The sequence below is a fragment of the Balaenoptera acutorostrata genome, chromosome 3 (assembly GCF_949987535.1).
Source record: "Balaenoptera acutorostrata chromosome 3, mBalAcu1.1, whole genome shotgun sequence".
Lineage (NCBI taxonomy): Eukaryota > Metazoa > Chordata > Mammalia > Artiodactyla > Balaenopteridae > Balaenoptera > Balaenoptera acutorostrata.
The window spans coordinates 166,396,155-166,415,046 of NC_080066.1; positions in this window are offsets into that span (position 1 = coordinate 166,396,155).

Genomic DNA, 18,892 nt, shown 5'->3' on the forward strand with positions numbered 1-18,892 from the left:
ACTGAAAAAAAAATGAGGCACAGAGCAGGTAAGTAACTTGACAGAGTTTCATAATCAAGTTCATAACGACTGCTATCCTGCTTCTTTAATAGACAGGTAAAGGATTTTTGGAGTATTTTATCCTGTTTTCCTTGAACCTCCTGAATTTTCACTTTAATTCATGGGCCATCTGGCTTATCTCCCTGTGAGATGAAGAATTACTTTTATGAAGGGACCATTTATTCTTCATCCTCATGCCCCTCATCAACTTTCCCAGCCTGATGCTTTCACAGAGGAAACACTCTGTGAATGTGTGTGGATAATCTATGTAAATATAACAATGCAAGTTTTATTGAATTCATGATCCCCTAGTGGAAATGGTATAAATTTGCCATCATCACACCTGGATTCAAATCCCCTCTCTCCTGGGTACTAGCTGTGCTAGATTGGGATAGTTCTTTATCCACCTAACCTCACATAGCATCCATTTTCTCACCATTAAAATGGGTGTAATGAAGAGAAGTTTAGTTCTTGAAACCGAGGCTGGCTATGGTAGCTTCTGCCTCCTGTGGGTGGTAGAATCATTCATAATAACACTGGGGAATAGATCATTAATCCATGCTTCCCCCAGCAGAGATGGGGGTGGCTGGGAGACAGGCAAGACAAAGTGCAAAGCCAAGCTGATTCCTCTGTGCCGCTCAAAAGAGGGACCCAGAGTGACTGTCCCACTGATGACAAACATGTTCACCAGCCTTTGGATAAGCCCAGAACTTGAGTAGGGGTGAAAAACTAACTCCTTTTTTTGCAGAAGTGACTGGGAATCGAGTTGGAAAGGGGAGAAAGAGAATGAGAGGGAAAGGTAGAAAGGGGGATGAACCTGGAGAAGTGAGTAATGAGGGATTTGGAAGAAGAGAGAGGGCTTAGCAACATGGCTGGGATGAGAAACCGCACAAAGGAGAGAGTCTTCTTGTTGGAAATGGCCAAATAAATAAGTGCAGAAGGATGCATATTTGATTTCTTTTCTTACCCAGTCTATAATGTAATCCCCCTCCATCTCTCTAAATCTTCAGTAAAGTCTTCTTGTGTTAATATGAATTGTTAATAATATGGGGGGGGGGCCACACCTGGGCAAGGTGATCAGTAACTCAAAGGAGCTTGAAGCCAGGGGAGAATAAGAAAACTGTGTAAGTCGCCATTTCCACTCTCCACAAAATCCCAGAGAGATTAACACTGGCTGGCTGTGACCACACACAGAGTAGCATTGAATCAATTTAATTTGGATCTTAAAGGGCAGGGAGACTCTGCTGACACCTGGAATACAAGGAGATGATAATATCCAGGAGTCATATCTAAAAACTTTAGCAGCCTATATGGCATGGGCACCGGCCAACAGAATTGGATGCTGGTCTGTGCACCATCATGGTAATATTGGGTGAATATCAGAACTCACAGAGGTGCAATAACGTATGTAAAAACGCAACATATGTAAAATCTGGCACATACTAGGTCCTTAATTAATGCTAATGTCCTCTCCTACTTTAGGAAGGAAAAGGTCAACAGGGTCAAACAATTTGGGGGAGATGGAGTGGGAGGGAGTAGAATGGAATTTGGAAAGGGGTTCAGAGTTCTGCCACTCCTAATCCCTGTTAGCCCAGGTGAGTTCTAGAGGCAGAGAGGGGAAAAAGAAGGGAGCAGGACAAGGCCTTAGGGATAGGCGATGTCCTCTCTTAGTCCCATGGCAAGGAGTCACAAAGGACCTTCTAAGAAGAGATGAGAGTCAGACCAGGCTTCCAGAATGATAAAGAGAGAAAATGATGCTTGGGTTATATGTTCTACCTTTGAAGTTAGTATCAAGAAGTAGGACCCTTATGGCTGCAAGATTTATTTAGAAAAAACAATTCAAAATAGTTTAAGCAAAAAGGAGGATTTATTGGCTCCCATAAACTGAAAAATCTAGGTGTTGTAAAGTTTTCGGGATGAGTAGGATTAAGAGACTCAAACAATGTCACCCATCTCTGAACTCCACTGTGGTCCATTTTGGCTTTATGCTCTGGTTCCATGAGGGGAAAGGATGGTTGCTGACTACTCAGCCCATATCTTTATAGCCCATCCCTGAACCAATAACTGTGCCAAGGGAACTAAATATACCGGTTGACTTTGCCTTGCATCTGGCCCTTGACGTCATGGCATCCTACCTTTCCCCTTGCCTACTCTGTTTCAGCCACATTGGCCTCCTTGTTGCCACTCAGACGCTTCAGATATGCTCTACCTCAGGGCCTTTTTACATGCTCTTTCTTCTGCCTGCAGCACCCTTCCCCCAGAAGTCTATGGTGGCTCCCTCCTACATCTCCTTCAGGTCTTTACTCAGATGTCACCTTCCCAATTAGGGCCACTGGATTTAAAATTCACACTGTTACACCACCTACGCATACATACTCCCTTCCCTGTTTCCTGTCTTACTTTCCCTCGGGTACGTTTTCACATCAGCCTATCACCAAATCAGTAAGTAAAAAGACAACATGTCAGTTTTCTCCCACCCACCCCAGTGGAAAGTGAATACCATGAAGCCATGGATTTTTGTGCATCCCATTCATGGCTGTGTCCCCAGGACCTAGAATAATGTCGGGCACATAGCAAGTTCTCAATAACTTGTTGAATGAATGAGTAACAAGGTCAGAAACTCCAGATCTGAAGGCAGGATTGAGGTCAGGAGAAGTAGTTCCCTGATTAAATTGGTGGGAGGGGTATCTACTAGCAGGAGGGTGACCGGCAGCTTGGCCTCCAGAACAGCAGATGTCCAGTTTCCCTCCCTCTCCGCAACACACACGTGCGTGCGCGCGCGCACACACACACACACACACAGGTGCGCACGCGCACACACACACGCGCGCACCATACCTCTGGCTTCCGCTCAGAGTCACAGTTGTAGCATCCTGCAGCAATTCCACCTGTTAATGTAGTACCTCTGCACACAGACCCTGGCTCCTCTCAATCCCATCCCAGAAACTAGCCCTGGGAGCCAGGGGCAGAGCCGTGAGGGCCCTCAGATGGCAGGGACGGGGATGTTTCAGTCCTACTCAATCAAACTCAATCCCTTTGTTCCCTCTTCCCCTGCACCCCAGTCCCCTTTGTGTCTTTTTACATGACAATTAATAGATGCTGGGCTTTGGGGATATTATCAGAGCCCTGATTGCAACCTCTAACATTATAATCCACAGGGTTGCGGGGTGCATTAGTACATCATGGATAAATTAATTCAGTGTAAGTAAGCACTTTGAAGCCGGGCACATCATTCGGCTTTTGAAGCTTAAGCCCTGTTTAGATTACTTGATTAAAGTGGGTCCAAAGCTTTGGCGATCAATATATTTTGCTTAAGAGCAGTGTTGCTACAGAAGCAGATTTAATTGCATCCGTGGTGCCCTGCTTCGTGCATAGCTCTTTAGAATATAATGAGATGTCACCGAGCAAAAAATCAGGGCTGAGAGGGAGCAGGGAGGGACACTCATTCAAGTCACCACCCTGAGAATGCACGGGGATACATATTTGCAGGACATGAGCATAAATAATCCCTGAAAATGAGAAGCTGGAAAAAATAACGATGATAATCACTGCTCATAAAATCTTGGTGCACGAGACACAAGAGGAAAAGCTTGGTTATCTGGCTCTTTTGAGGATAGTTTTCTGGATTGTGATTGGGGATTCTATTAGGTCTCAATAATGGGACATTTTTAGGATTACAAGCTGACACTTAAAGTCATTGTGGTCGATGAGGGGGTTGGCCTACCCCACCCCCGCAAGGCAGGAGACGGAAGGTGTCTCGAATATCAGGGACAGTCACGTCAAATCAGCAGCAGGAACACTGGACTAGGAGTCCAGACGGGATGGGAAGAGAGGAACTAGCACGTACTGCATGCCTACTACGCACTAGCCGCTGCTCTACACGCCTGCTGCGTGCTAGCCGCTGCTCTACGTGCCCGTTGCGCGCTAGCCGCTGCTCTACACGCATGCTATGTGCTAGCTACTGCTCTAAGGGTTTAACGTTTTTATTCATTCAGCTGCTAAAGCAGTGCTACGAAATGGAGGCGACTGTGCCCAGAGGTGGGCCGTGTCAACTACGAATTGTCACTTGCCACCTACCTCCACAAAGATTAAATCATGAGCTACTGCAGCTGCTGACTTTCAACACCCCCTGAAAGGAGTTCAGGTGGAGAGCAGAAATGAAGCACTCTGTGCTCTGGGAAAAACTGGCAGAACAGGTCTTCAGACAGTTAGATACTTTCAGGAGCCAATTTTATGACCCCAATTCTTATATCTCCTCGTATCTAGAAAAGCACTAAAATCCTTCATGGTGACGTCTGCTCCTCGTGACTAGCAGTAATCTGCACGAGACTAGCAGAAACCTTCTGTAAAAAATATGTGCTTGATCGCATGTATTCCCCCTTCACCAAAATCACATGTATACTGACCTTCCCCCCTGCCTCTTTGGAGCAGTTTCTCAGAGCTATCTGGGATGCCGTCTCCCGGGCTGCAGTCCTCATTTTGCCCCAAATAAAACTTAACTCGCAACTCTCACGTTGTGCTTTTTTTTTTAAGTCAACAGCTGGTTGGCAATGAAGCAAAGGCAGAATTTGAACTTGGTTTGTTTGATTCTCAAAGCCATAGTCTCTGCCAGTTCTGGTCTCCATTGGGCCACTAACCAGCTGTGCCAATGTTTACCAAGTCATTTAACCAAACTTGGCCATGGTGTTCTCACCTATAAAATGAGAGGGATTCTAAGATTCCTTCTGACTCAAAGTCTTTAGTCTAGAATAACTCTGCTTGGGAGTCAGGAAACTTGGGCACCAGTCTTTGACCATCAAGAACTAGCCACGTGATGGGCCGGTGGTCATTTCCCCACTTTGCTGAGTTTACCCATTTACAATTCCGGGTAATAACTTGGTGACAATGAGATGTCAGATGAAGGAGGCCTCTGACACATCATAAATACTACACAAGTGAACCTATTTAAAATATTGAAATCAGATACCCAAAAGCCCATCTCTTTAATGGAGCAGGAAACTCCCTGTGCTATCACAGACTGTCAGCCCAGGACGTGAGCCATGGCAGAGTCAATAGAGCCATCGACCAACTAACCAACTAACCAACAGGCGTGGTTTTCTCCATCCTAAGTGTTCTCTCTCCTACTAACATCCTGGAAAATTCACACCTCAAACCAGGCGTTACCGAACCAAATTTGGGTCTCCTTGGCCTCGCACAGTAAAGCCAGTTTACTGACACCAGGCTGTGGTGAAGGAAAGTGCAGCATTTATTTCAGGCACCAAGCAAGGGGGCCAGGCAGCGAGTGCTCAGAAGACCTGAACTCCCCGATGACTTCCAGGGAAAGGCTTTTAAAGACAAGCGGTGAGGGAGGGGGTTTGTGGGATGCACGATTGGCTCATGGACATTCTTCTCATTGGTTGGTGGTGAGGTGATTGGGAGTCAACATCATCAACCTTCTGGTTCCATCCAGTCTGGGGTCTAAGTGCTCGTGGTCGGCATGTAGTTAACTTCTTCCACCTGGTGTGGGTTTCAGCATCTGCAAAACAACCCAAAGGACATGGCTCAGGATGTTATCTATAGCCCTTGAGGAGGAACTAAAAGTCCTTGACTTTGTTTAATGGCTAAACCATTATTATTTTGTCTTGCCTGACTGTTTTCCTTCCTGCATTTTCTCACTTCTCTGATTCAATTTGTTTTGAAATTTTTTTCTGGATTTTTTGAAACTCAGGGAAGGCATAGGAGGCTGAAGTTTTTCTACAGACAAGAGGCAGGCGGAGAATATGGGGTGGGAGTGGGGGGTTCCTGTCTTGGGAAGGCCCCATAGGGTCCTGCTCAGTTACACAGGCAGCCTCTGCCTTTCCAAGCCATGCCCAGTTAATTGCCTTGGGGGTCAGGGCAGGGGAGGACATGAGGAGAGAGATTCAAAACAGGCAGCAGGAGAGAGTCAGCCTGCCCCCAGCATCTTCCCACAGAGGCAGTGTGGACACCAAACCCACTCTTCCCTTTATAGCTTGAGGTCGCTAGTAGAGCGTGGGGCTCCAAGAGGCCTCCATCCCTTAAGTTTTAATGTAAAACCTTTTTATTTATGTTACAACAACATGATACAGTGCCATATGCCCATGAAGCAGACCCAGTATAGAGGCTGCTGAGAGCTGAGAACGGCAGGCTTCGGAAAGCTCAGTAGAGGGCACAAGCTCTCAGAAGCAGGAAAGGGGAACAGATGGGATTTGCTTTTGAGTCCTAGGGTGAGGGCTGGGGAACAAGTCAACAGTTCCTGAGACAGCATTTACTCCCATTCAGAATTTCAAAAACATTAGTTCTGGCCATCAAATACCTGAATCCCCTTTCGAGGTCTGGGAAACTCACCACCTTTTCGAGTATTGGTGGGTGGCACGGGTGCATCTCACTCTAAAAGCTAAAATTGCCAGATCCTTACTTTCAGCCTCCCTTGCAGCTAGGACATGGGTGCATGACATAGGCTCCACCAATCACATGTACCCAACCAGACTTTGAATGCAGGGTTAGCAAGATAAGAGGCAGGAACCATAGCACGTGTAGGAAAATGGAGTTACAGTGTGTGCGTGCACACGTGTGTGCGTATGACATCGGCCAGTGGCTAGGGGTGGCATCCGGTGCTGGTAGTTTTGGTGGTGCCAACTGCTGTGTCTGGTGCTGGGCAGTGGTGGAGGGGGTGTCCTGCCAGCAAGTTCTGCAGCAATTCGTGCATTGCTCCTGCCACATAACCCCCGCCTGGTTCTCCAGCCTCTCCAGAAATTCTGTAAGCTCTCCTTTCATTCATTCCTTTGGTTTGCATTTCTGTGGCTTCCTCTTAGAATCTCTGGCAGATGCAGAATGGAAATCAGAAAGCTGGGGCCTAGTCTTGGCTCCACTGGGCCTCAGTAAGATGGGGCAGTGGGACCCTACACTTGCTGAGTCCCATCCAGCTCTACCATGCCATGACAGGCAAGGAGAACATGGAGAACAAAAGCAGCATCCCCAGGTGTGACACATGCAGGATGCTCAGACAGACCTGAGTATTAATCCCCTGCCTCCATTACCTACTATCTGTGTTCTTTGGCAGAGTAACTTGCATTGCATGCCTGAAGCCTCAGTTTCCTCATCTTTAAAATGTAACTAATAGTAGTGCCTACCACCTAGAGTTAGGTAATAATTAAATAAGATAATCCAGGTAAAGTATTCAATAAATACTAGATATAAGTCAGCACAGGAATAGACTTACTTAAAGAGGTGTCTGGAACATGCTTTGAAAAATGAATTCCTGCAAAATAAATTAGGCTTTTATGTTTACTTAAACCAAAGATAATATACATGCCACTCAACTTGCATTTAAATTACTTTTTAAGGCTAGTAGAAACTTCCACATTCTTACCTCTTTTGAGCTTTTCAATCACCCTATGCAGAGCAAATATTCTCATCTCCATCTTAGAGAGTTGAAAGCCAGGACTTGGAAAAAAGTGATTCACCCAAGGTCAATTACCTCGGAGGGGGAGGGCAGGATGAGAAATCCAGGTGTCTTTTTTTTTTTTTTTTTTTTTTTAAAGAGCTCCTGACTTATTTATTTATTTACTTAATTTTTTTGGCTGTGTTGGGTCTTCGTTTCTATGCTAGGACTTCCTCTAGTTGCGGCAAGCGGGGGCCCCTCTTCATCGCGGTGCACGGGCCTCTCACTATCGCAGCCTCTCTTGTTATGGAGCACAGGCTCCAGACGAGCAGGCTCAGTAGTTGTGGCTCACGGGCCTAGTTGCTCCGTGGCATGTGGGATCTTCCCAGACCAGGGCTCGAACCCGTGTCCCCTGCAATGGCAGGCAGATTCTCAACCACTGCACCACCAGGGAAGCCCCCAGGTGTCTTTTGACACAGAAACTTACTTCCTTTCTGTGCCTGCAGAGGTGTGGACCCCAAACAAGAAGCATAATTTTTTGCTCCAATGGTTTATGCTCTCATGGTTTCCTAGAGACCCTGGAATCTAGTCATGGCTAAAACCAACTCCACCACTGGACTGCTGGGTTATATGAGCTAGAAACTCCCTGTGTCTGTTTAAACTAGTTTGACTTGGTTTCTGTTGTTTGCCACCAAGAGTTCCCACTGGTACAGAAGTATCACCACTAATGTTGTTTCCTTTTATCTCTTCCATTTGACAGCTATTCACTGAATTTTTGTGATGTGTCAGGGACCATGTTGGGCTCTGGGGATGCAACGATGAATAGGGTACAGTTCCTGCCCTCAAAATACAACCACCCTATGAGCTAGGGCTTGTCAGATGCTCCTACTTTTGTTTTCTAGAACAAGAAACCTAGTCTCAGAGAGATGGAAGGACTTCGCTCACAGTCATAGTTTTTTGGGGCAGAGCCAAGGAAAGAACCCCAGCAGAGAATTTTCTACAGAGAACATTACTTCACAATTGGAGTCCACAGCTGATGGATGAGGGCACAACTCAACCACAAGTCTCAGGGGTTGCCTCTATCATTGGGAATCCAATAAAAGCTGAAAGAATAAATAAGTTTCAGAAGGGCTTAGAGGAGCTCACATGAATGATAGAGCCAGAATGAGTTATTAAGGGCGAGTCAAAGAGGCTCACATCCCTAACCTTTGGAAATTGACTTCACTGAAGGCAACTACTGTGTCTTTCCCATAAAGCATCTCTTGCTACTACTGCCAGAGACAGAACAAAGGGACAGAGCAAACTTTATTCTGTTCTCGCTTAGTGGGTTTTATATTTCAGATTTTGTCCTCTGCTTCCCTCAAGAAATAGGATCCAAGTGCCTCAGAACTTCTAATCAGGAAATGGAATTCCTTGGAGGAGAGAAGCAATGGCAGGAGAGAAATAGATTTGCTCCTGAGGTGAGGCAAACAAGCACAGAAATTCCCTACTTGGGCCCTTTCTTAGAGCCCCAGACGTGGCACTTACAGTCGGGATGAGAACAAAGAAGGAGGTAGTCACAGCACAAAGCTACACATCGCACTGCCTAGCTATCGCCATGGTAACAGCAAGTCCCCTCCAAGCTGGGAAGAGGAAGTGGGTACTGTGGCCATTTTCTGCCTCATGGTCTGAGTGGTAGCCTCTAGGTCATAGGGAAAACTGGGGACAGAGCTACCAAGAACCCAGGCTCACTTCTGTCTCAAGGTCCCTGATTTCCCTGTCATCTGACCTCCCCTGTTCCCTCTCCAAATCCTCCCAAGGATTATTCCCTCAATAGGGCTCTCCTTACTTCTCCCTCCCAACAGCCAATCAGCAAGCTACTTTTCAAAGGTATCATTTCCCAGAATATCTGAGCTGGACGGAGCCTCAGGCGTCATCTATTTCAGAACCCTTCCCCATTTTTCATGGGAGGAGATGAAAGTCAGCACATCATGTCCTACTCCGCCTTGTCGCTGGAGCGCCATGACCAGAGCACACTTCCTGGCTTCTGTCACGCTGTGATCAGGACCTGTAACCTACATGCCTCCCAGTTTTCACACCCCCACAGGTTCCTGTCTGCAGAGTTATCCTTTTTCTTCTTCTTCCCCCAGCAGGTCTCCTCAATGAGCAAAGCCGGGAACGATGGTCCAACGACCTCATCCTCCCACACATGTCCCTGTGCCCTGCACCGGCCATGAGAGACTTGACTCCTGCTTCCTTCCTAGGTTTTTCCATGGCAGTGATTTTAGAAAAGAAGCCCCCTGAGGGGAGTCAGCTGGACCACAGCACAGAATCACATTTTCAGAGTCTCTAAAAGAACTCTCTAAAAAGAAATGCAACTGTGAATTTTTAAATGTTGATTTACTAGAATCAACTTTAAAGCATTTCAACATTTAAAAACTCTCCCTATATTCTCCGCTGTTTAACAGAACAACTATTTACATCAATTTCATCTCTTCTGCATTATCCATAGAAGGCCCTGTAAGCAGATGATGTGGCAAATGAGAGCGTAATAAATCTCAGTCTGGTGACAAGCCCTCTCCACTGAAGGATCCTAAGAACCCATACAGAACAGAGAGATGGGCTTCCACGGCCCCTTGCTAAGGAGGGGCCCCTCCCTTACTTATAATTTGTGATGATAAACACCTGTCAGAGCTTGAGGCTGAGAGTGCCCTGGACCAGCGGTTCTCCACCTTGACGGCACCTGTGAATCAGCTGGACATTAGTATTTTTTAAAGCTCCCCAGGTGATCTCATGTGCAGCTGAGGTTGAGTGCTCCAGGGGTTAGAAATGGTTCCACCAATTCCCGATCCGCAGGTGATGGGGGAACTTGAGGGCCACCCATCGCTTGTCAGACACCGCCCCCCCTTGTTTGTTACTCAACCCTTGCAAAGACTCTGCCTGCAGCGGGAAGGATGTTTATGAATACAACTTGTTATGTGGGAAGATTACAATGTGGCATATGTTTTTATTAGTTTTTAAATTATATTCTATTTTTTAATAAAGATTTTTTTAATTAATTTATTTTATTTTATTTATTTTTGGCTGTGTCAGGTCTTCCTTGCTGCGCACAGGCTTTCTCTAGTTGTGGCGAGCGGGAGCTACTCTTCGTTGCGGGCTTCTCATTGCAGTGGCTTCTCTTGTTGTGGAGCACGAGCTCTAGGCGCATGGGCTTCAGTAGTTGTGGCCCACGGGCTCAATAGTTGTGGTGCCTGGGCTTAGTTGCTCCGCAGAATGTGTGATCTTCCAGGACCAGGGCTTGAACCCGTGTCCCCTGCATGGGCAGGTGGATTCTTAACCACTGCGCCACCAGGGAAGTCCCTATGTTCTATTGTTATAGACTACAATAAATATATATTTTAAAGTATAACAAATAAATTATAAAATAAATACATTTATTGTATTTTAAATTTTTGTGTTTTTGTTATTTTCTTTCCTTTATTACACCCACATCTATAAATAAGTTCATGTTTGTAAGCTGCCCCCCTATGGGCCCTGCTATTTAAAATGTTGGCATAAGGCCCTGTCCTGACATTTGAGTTGCTGCGTGAGACTCCTGTGTGTCCTTCAAATCGTGGTAATCTGCACAGAACTGTTGTCTGAGAAGACACAGGATGTTAGCTGGAGCTCTACTGACTTTGGTGTTCCACTGGAAGTTTCCTTTTTTTCCCATATCCCGTACATCTGCATAGTTTGTTACGTATGTCTTTCGCTTGAAAGAGGAAGACTGAGGGAAATGTTTGTAGCTGAAAGTTCAGGTGCAACCTGTCTTTGCACCAAAGACACAGAGATGAATCATGGTCTACACACTCAGTCTAGAGGGAAAAACAGACACGTTCATTCAACATTCAACACATAATTATTGAGCACATATTAGCTCACTTTATTCACACAACAGTAAGTAGTAGTATTATCCCTATTTAATAGATAAGGAAACTGAGGCAGAGGGATTTAATAATTTGCCCAAGGTTACAAAGATGGTAAGTGGAGAAGCTGGGAGAAACTTGGAGGTCAGGCAGCCTTGGTGATACCTCACAGAAACAGTGTTTTGAGCTAACAGGGTCAGTGGTCCAATGGCTTCCAAGGTGGCATTTTGAGGGGAGGGGGACACAGAGCCTCGAGTTTGGAAGGGACCTTTGAGAACATCTGATCCAATTTCCCACTGGGGCTCAAAATTCCTGCTCAGATGCCTTTACAAGTCAGGAAGTTCTGCTTTCTATTGAGTGAAAAGAGCGTCTCCCACAGAGGGATATATCCTTGGGACCCAAAACTCTGCCAAAGCAGGAAAGCACCCAGAGTAGCAGGCCCAAGGCCAACCTCCCAATGAAAGCTTTGTATTTTTCTATTCCTCTTTTCTCACCCTTGCTGGGAGGGCAGGTGTCTCTGGGTCAAGGTTCCATACTCCCTGGCATGGGGGAGTCTAATCCAACACCAGTTACCACATACTGAAGGGATTCTATTACCACCAACAGCTTACCCAGTCCCCCATCCCTAAACTTTTGCCTTTCACGCCGGTCTAAGACTAGAGAGGACCCAGCAAGGCAGCCGATATCCATCCCTATGCACAACCAGCGCTCCTCTGCCAGCCTGGAAAGCTCAGATGCAGGCAGGTGGGACAGGTGAGGCACAACTGCATTGCATGCAGGACGGGCTGGGAGCCAGTTACACAGTCAGCTGGGGTGCCTGCCTCCTCTGCATGGTGATCTTTCTTTCCAGAGCTCCTGGGGCCCTGCATCCCTGTCTTTTTCCTTTGGATGAACTCCTTAGCCATCACTAGGCTGAGTCACCTTTACAATCCAAGAAAAAATTTCCGTGAAATGTAGTCCTTGGACTCCGTTCTCCAGCATCCCTAAAATTGGGGGTTCCTCAAGAGCATGGACCAAAACCTATTTACATTTACATTTCCTACAGCAAATTAAATATCTGATTTTCTTTTAAAAGTGAGGCATTTAAAAAGGGAAAAGTTAATTTGGAAAGGCAAGATGAATGAAGAAGCACAAGAAAGTAGCATTTAAGACGCAGAAGGGGTCTTAGAGATGCTTGATCCGGGTACAGGCAACTAAGTTGCAAGAGACTGGAGGATTTGGGCTCTTATTCCTACGACAGACATCAGTAGTCAATCACTGCATTTCTTCCCATGGTAGATGTTACTAGTCAATCACCGAAGTCTTCCCAACTTTTCAGATTCAATTTTGAATTAAGATTCCAACATTTTCTCAACACAGTTCCCCAGTCCAGCAAAGTTAATACTTGAGTTGAAATCTAATGCCATCTCTGATTTCTCATTACAAAAATGAACAAACGGGGACCCAGAGATTTGCTTCAGATGGTTATTTGCAGACTGATCCCAGGACTTGCCTCTTCCAATGATTGAGCTCCCGACTCCCCACACTGGTTTTCAAACATAACAACCATGTGGGGTGAAAGGAATGGTTGAACAATAGCAGGGCAATACATATTGGCCAGAACACCAGGATGAATTTTGTTTGCTTAGAAAAAAATCACATATATTGTTTGGGTGTGTGTGTGTTTAAAAGTAATGGATGATTCTTGCAGAAAATTTGGAAACATCATAAGTAAAAGGAAAAATAATAAAAGTCATCTCTAATCCCACCTCTCAAAGGTAACTGCTATTAACATTTTGGTTTATAATTGTTATGTCTTACGGGAGCATGTATGTATGAGTATATAAACATTAAATATTTTAACAAAATTGGGCTGTAGTTATACATGTATATGTATATGTGTGTGTATATATACAGGTATATATCTTTGTTATCTGGCTTTTTTTGCTGTTATCCCAGCAACCCTGCTGTTCAAACAGTGGTAGAATGAGATGCAGGTTAGGGATCCAGCTTCAAGCGTCAGGGAACAAGATAGATGCATGCTACTGCCTTGTACTTTGATAGTGTTCGAATTCCCCATTCTAGGACTGTTGAGTCAGAACCACATATTAACATATCAATGTTTTAGCGCATTAGCCAAAGACATTTTAAAATATTGGCATCCCAATATAGGGGTGTGTGGGGTGGGGGGAAGCCAGTGCTCTCACATTTGGCTTGAAGAAGTGTACATTAGTACAACTTGTCCAGGTGGATATTTGTCAATATGTATCAAAAAACTTGAAAATGCACATTTCCTTAGCTTTAGAAATCCCACTTTAAGAAAAATAATTTAGAGGAAACAGGGAATATACAACTGAATATTAAATACATAAATATATATGAACATAAAATATATAAATGTACACTGAAGCAGTCATTCTGATAACAAAGAGTTAGAAATAATTTAAATATCCAACAATATGCTAGAGTACAATGCAGCCATTAGGAAGATGTTAACTACCAACAAATGCAGCAGAAATTAGCACAACATTGTAAATCAACTATACTTCAATAAAAAAATAAATAAAATTTTTTAAAAATAAAATAAATTACTAACAAATGTTGGAGAGGATGTGAAGAAAAGGGGGCCCTTGTGCACAGTTGGTAAGAATGAAAATTGGTGTAGCCACTGTGGAAAACAGTATGGCAGTTTCTCAAGAAACTAAGAATAGAACTACCATAGAACCCAGCAATTCCACTCCTAGGTATTTACCCAAGAAAACCCCCAAAACACTAATTCGAAAAAGATACATGCACCCAATGTCCATAGTGGCATTGTTTACAATTGCCAAGATATGGAAACAACCTAAGTGTCCATCGACAGATCAATGGATAAAGAAGATGTGGTATCTATATACAATGGACTACTACTCAGCCATAAAAAAGGATGAAATTTTGCCATTTGCAACATGGGTGGACTTGGAGGGTAGTATGCTACGTGACATAAGTCAGAGAAAGACAAATACTGTGTGATATCACTTATATGTGGAATCTAAAAAATAAAACAAACTAGTAAATATAACAGAAAAGAAACAGACTCACAGATATAGAGAACAAAATAGTGGTTACCAGTGGGGAGAGGAAAGAGGGGAGGGGCAAGATAGGGGTAGGGAATTAAGAAGTACAAACTATTATATATAAAATAAGCTACAAGGATATATTGTACAACACAGGGAATACAGCCAATATTTGATAATAACTATAAATGGGTAGTTTTTCCATTGAAACCTCTAAAAATTGTGAATCACTATGTCATACACCTGAAACATAAAATATTGTACAACAACTATACCTAAATGAAAAAACACAAAAGACATTAGCTAAGAATATCTAAAGTGTTTATAACATATTGCTGAGTTACGGCAAGCAGATTATAAAGCAGTGTGCCCAGGCTGATCGTGTTATTGTATACATGTGAATGTGTCTGGGTAGGTGTGGTCACATGTAATTATGTCTGTATGTGTATATGGGGGTGTGTGTGTGTGTGTGTGTGTGTGTGTTAGGCTGGAAGTAAATACCTCAAATGAGCAGCTTTTTCATGAACAGCATGGCAAAATGATGGATGATTGTTTTTCTTTGGGCTCTTCTGTATTTATCATATTTTCATCAATGAATATGTATTACTTTGGTAATTTGAAATAAAAAAGTGTTTAAAAAAGCACCAGCCCGTTTGCCACCTGACAGATGGGAAACTGTTCAAGCACAGAGAAAAACAATTGCTTTAAAGTTTTAAAATGAAAATTAATATTTTTTTAAAAATCAGATTTGAGTCCAAAGAGTGAGCTACGGACAAGATAATCGAGGTGCCCCTGTGGTTTCCAAACTCGTGTAGTTTTAAATAAACATCAGACTCATTTCAGCTCACTATTTGCTAAAATGAATGTTTTTTGAAACAAACTCTTCCGATTCCAAATCACATTGATTTAAATGAACATCTTTGCTTTTCAGTCTGCTCTCTTTACCAGGCTTTTCTCTGTGATCAGATGGGCCCCATCTGCCATTTTGCATCAGGCCAGCTTAGGACAATTGTCTATAAAACTTGTAAAATACCTAATAAAATCTGATTAACAGAAAACCTTAATTAATCAGACATGTGGGGCTTTGTTTTTAGGAGAAAGATCAAGGGAAGAGAAAATAAATTATTAGGGCCTTAAAGCCAACAAAAAGCCCCTAAAGCTCAGCTTTGCACATGTGCTTTTTACCTTCTCCACTTTCAGACGAATCTTAAAAATCCAAGCAAAAAGAAACCCCCAAAAGCAAATAAAAGAAAATTAACATAGCCTACGATCTCTTCACTCTGATTCAGCCACCATTTGTGATTCTGCACGTTACCCATGTTACCAGTCTTCAATGCATATGCAGAGCACATGCGTGCACACGCAAACTGTCGACTGAAAAGAAATGCACAACATGAGAGTTGTGAGTTAAGTTTTATTTGGGGCAAAATGAGGACTACAGCCCGGGAGACAGAGACTCAGATAGCTCTGAGGAACTGCTCCAAAGAGGTGGGGGGAAGGTCAGTATTATCTGTGATTTTAGTGAAGGGGGTATGTTCAGTCAAGCACACATGTGGGCAGAGGCTTGGTGCTGGTCACGAGAAGCAGGTGCCACCGTTAATGATTTTAGTGCTCTTCTAGATACGAGGAGATGCAAGAATTTGGGCTCATAAAATCTTCTCCTGAAAATATCTGACTGTCTGGAAGGCCTGTCCTGCCAGTTTTTCCCTGAGCACAGAGCACCTCATTCCTGATCTCCGCCCTGAACTTCTTCCAGGGTGTGTTGAAGGTCAGCTGCTGCAGTGTCTAGTGACTTAATCCTTGCAGAGGCAGATGGCAAGTGCTAATTTTTAGTTGGCAACACACACACACACACACACACACACACACTCACACATCTGGCAGTAGGGTGATGGCCGGGGGCGCTCCCTTCCTGGTGGAAGGTTTTAACTGGAGTATTATATTTGAAATGTGTTGATAATTTTTAGTTTCTGGAGGTGGACACATCGTTTCTCCTTTGGAGCAGACTTCTAATATTTTCAGAAAATGTCCCAGTCTGGGCTCTTCAGTTACACAGATGTAAAGAACTCACCTAGGATACTGAGAGAAAATGGCAAGGTCACCATATGTGACCGCAGCTGTGTAGTGCGACATGGCTACTGATGGAAACAAGGCCATTCTTTAGCCCTTAATGCATCGGAGAAACGATTTTTATTTAAATGACAGTTTGGGTTGCACTGTTGGTGTTCCTTTCATTGTGTTATTTATAGTTATATAGCTGGCTTTAGGAGTTGTGCTGACAACCGCTGTTTTTGCTTTTTCTGGGTCAGAGAGGTCAGAACAATCCCTGTGTGCCCATAGACATGCGGAGTGTGAGTCTGTGGGTGTGTGTGGGGGGGGGGGTGGAACCCCAGAAGGAAAGAGATCCCTTCTCTTTCAGTCATCTGGGGTGGGTGTGAGAGTCAGCTCTAGCACCAGGGAGAGGCCGCCTTACCTCGTTAGGGCTGGAGAAGGGCTGAGCTGGTGTCCGCCCTGGGCTGGTGCCTGTGGGGCCTCCCAGGCTCTAAGCACAGACCCTGAGGGGGGGCTTTGGGCCAGTGAATCCCAGTGGGCTGTAGCGCCCTTAGCTGCCAAGGCTTTTGCTGCGCTTGACTCTGGGTTATTCCCCCAAGCATTCAGCAAAAGACTTGCTGAACACCTGAGCTTGGGTTTAGGCAGATGGAGCAGCTAAGGGAGGGGCCCTGCTTGGAGCTAGTGGCTTAGAAAAGAGAGCTACTTCCCCAAACAGCTGCCAGAGGTGACCTACCGGGCTTCGAAGCTGTACTTACTGCAGCAAAGCAAGGCTGCTGGAGGAGGAGCAGGCAGGTCGGATTTGTGAAACTGCCAGTCATTCCCTAGCTCTTGAGAGTGACCTTGGAAGGGAACAGGAAAAAGAATGGATTTCCTGTGATCTTTGGGGTGGGGAGTCTGGGATCATTATAATTTGGATATAAAAGGAAATGTAAACGACTTTTGTGCTCCAGCTGGGAAGTGGGTGGCATGTACTAATAATATGCATATTCTTATAAAAAAAAAAAAGAGGGAAATACATTACATTGTATTTTATAACCTGATTGTTTTGCTTACGACTATGTTATAAAAAATTTCCCAGAACATTAAATATTTTTACATGACATTTTATAAAATGGCTGCCACGTATTTGAATGCATGGATGTACCATGATTTATTCAAACAATTTATTTCCAGTGTCATTATTATAAGTGATACTGCGATAAATATCTTTGCTGCTAAATCTTTAAATACACCCATGACTAGCTATTTAGATTAAAACCTTTGAAGCAGGATTTCTAAGTCAAAGGATATGCACTTTCAACATTTGGCCATGTTGTCCTGCCCAAAGACTGTATTTCCACTGGCAGCCCTGAACCCTTAGCAATTCTGGCTATTGTTTCATTAAAAAATTTTGTGACTTTTGATGGCAAAATAAAAAGGGCATCTCCTGGCAGTGGTGTATGTCTTCCCAGATGCAGGCAATTGGGGGTGCATCCTCTGTGGAGAATTTAAAAACAATAATGAAATATGCTTTTTATTAGCACCATACGTCAGCAATACTAAACATTATCATTGATAAATACTCCTCAAAGACAGTTTTTTGGGTTCTAATTTCTAAACAATTTCTATGGTTATTGTTGTTTCAATACCTTATATGTTACCTTAAAATTAGTGCATTTTTATTACTTATCCTTTAATATAAATTGCATTCTACACACCATTGTAAAGCAATTGTACTCCAATAAAGATGTTTAAAAAAAAAAGAAGAAGAATAACAATCAGCTTGAAGCCTGGATACCAGTGAGAAAAAAAAAAAAAATTGCATTCTATATGGGAGTTAATTTGGAGAACTCCTGGTTATGTGACTGTTCCCAGTTTGGGACACATGTCGGGCAGCTACTCAGGTTCCTTTCAAGATTAAATTCACAATGGCTTGCAGTCCTTCGAGTGTACTTGGGGCCCAGTTCCTATCCCCAGCCAGATGGCTGGGTTTGAACAGAAGTTTGAAATAATGATTTGAAATAAATAATGATAGCACAGAACTTGAATGACTTCATTCTGCTGTGACCACTTGGAATTTGCATTTGTGTCTAAATTTAAAAGGAAACAAAGTACAGTGTAGTAGTTTAATTTTGCAAGTGCAAATTTTAGTTCGTGCCTGAACTATTTCACTGAATTTAAATACGATCTTTAAAATCTTTGAAATCTGTTCTCCTTTGTACCTTGTTCATTGTTTAGAAATGAAAAAACAGGTCAAGAAAATAAAACATTCCTGAACAATTAGTTACTAGACACTTATTTTCATAAAACATTATTAGTTCAAACTGTTAGATAAATGTAAAAACTGTTGAATAAACAGTTGAGCTTTTTTCCGTCTTTGTGCTGTAATACTTACTTTAAAATTTTTTATTTATATATTCTACGTACAAAGTTCAATAAAAGAAAAATGTCAATGTCTACATTTCTCTTCTGGACATTATTATTCATTTTATTTCATGACTGTTACTGAAAAGAATTTTGCC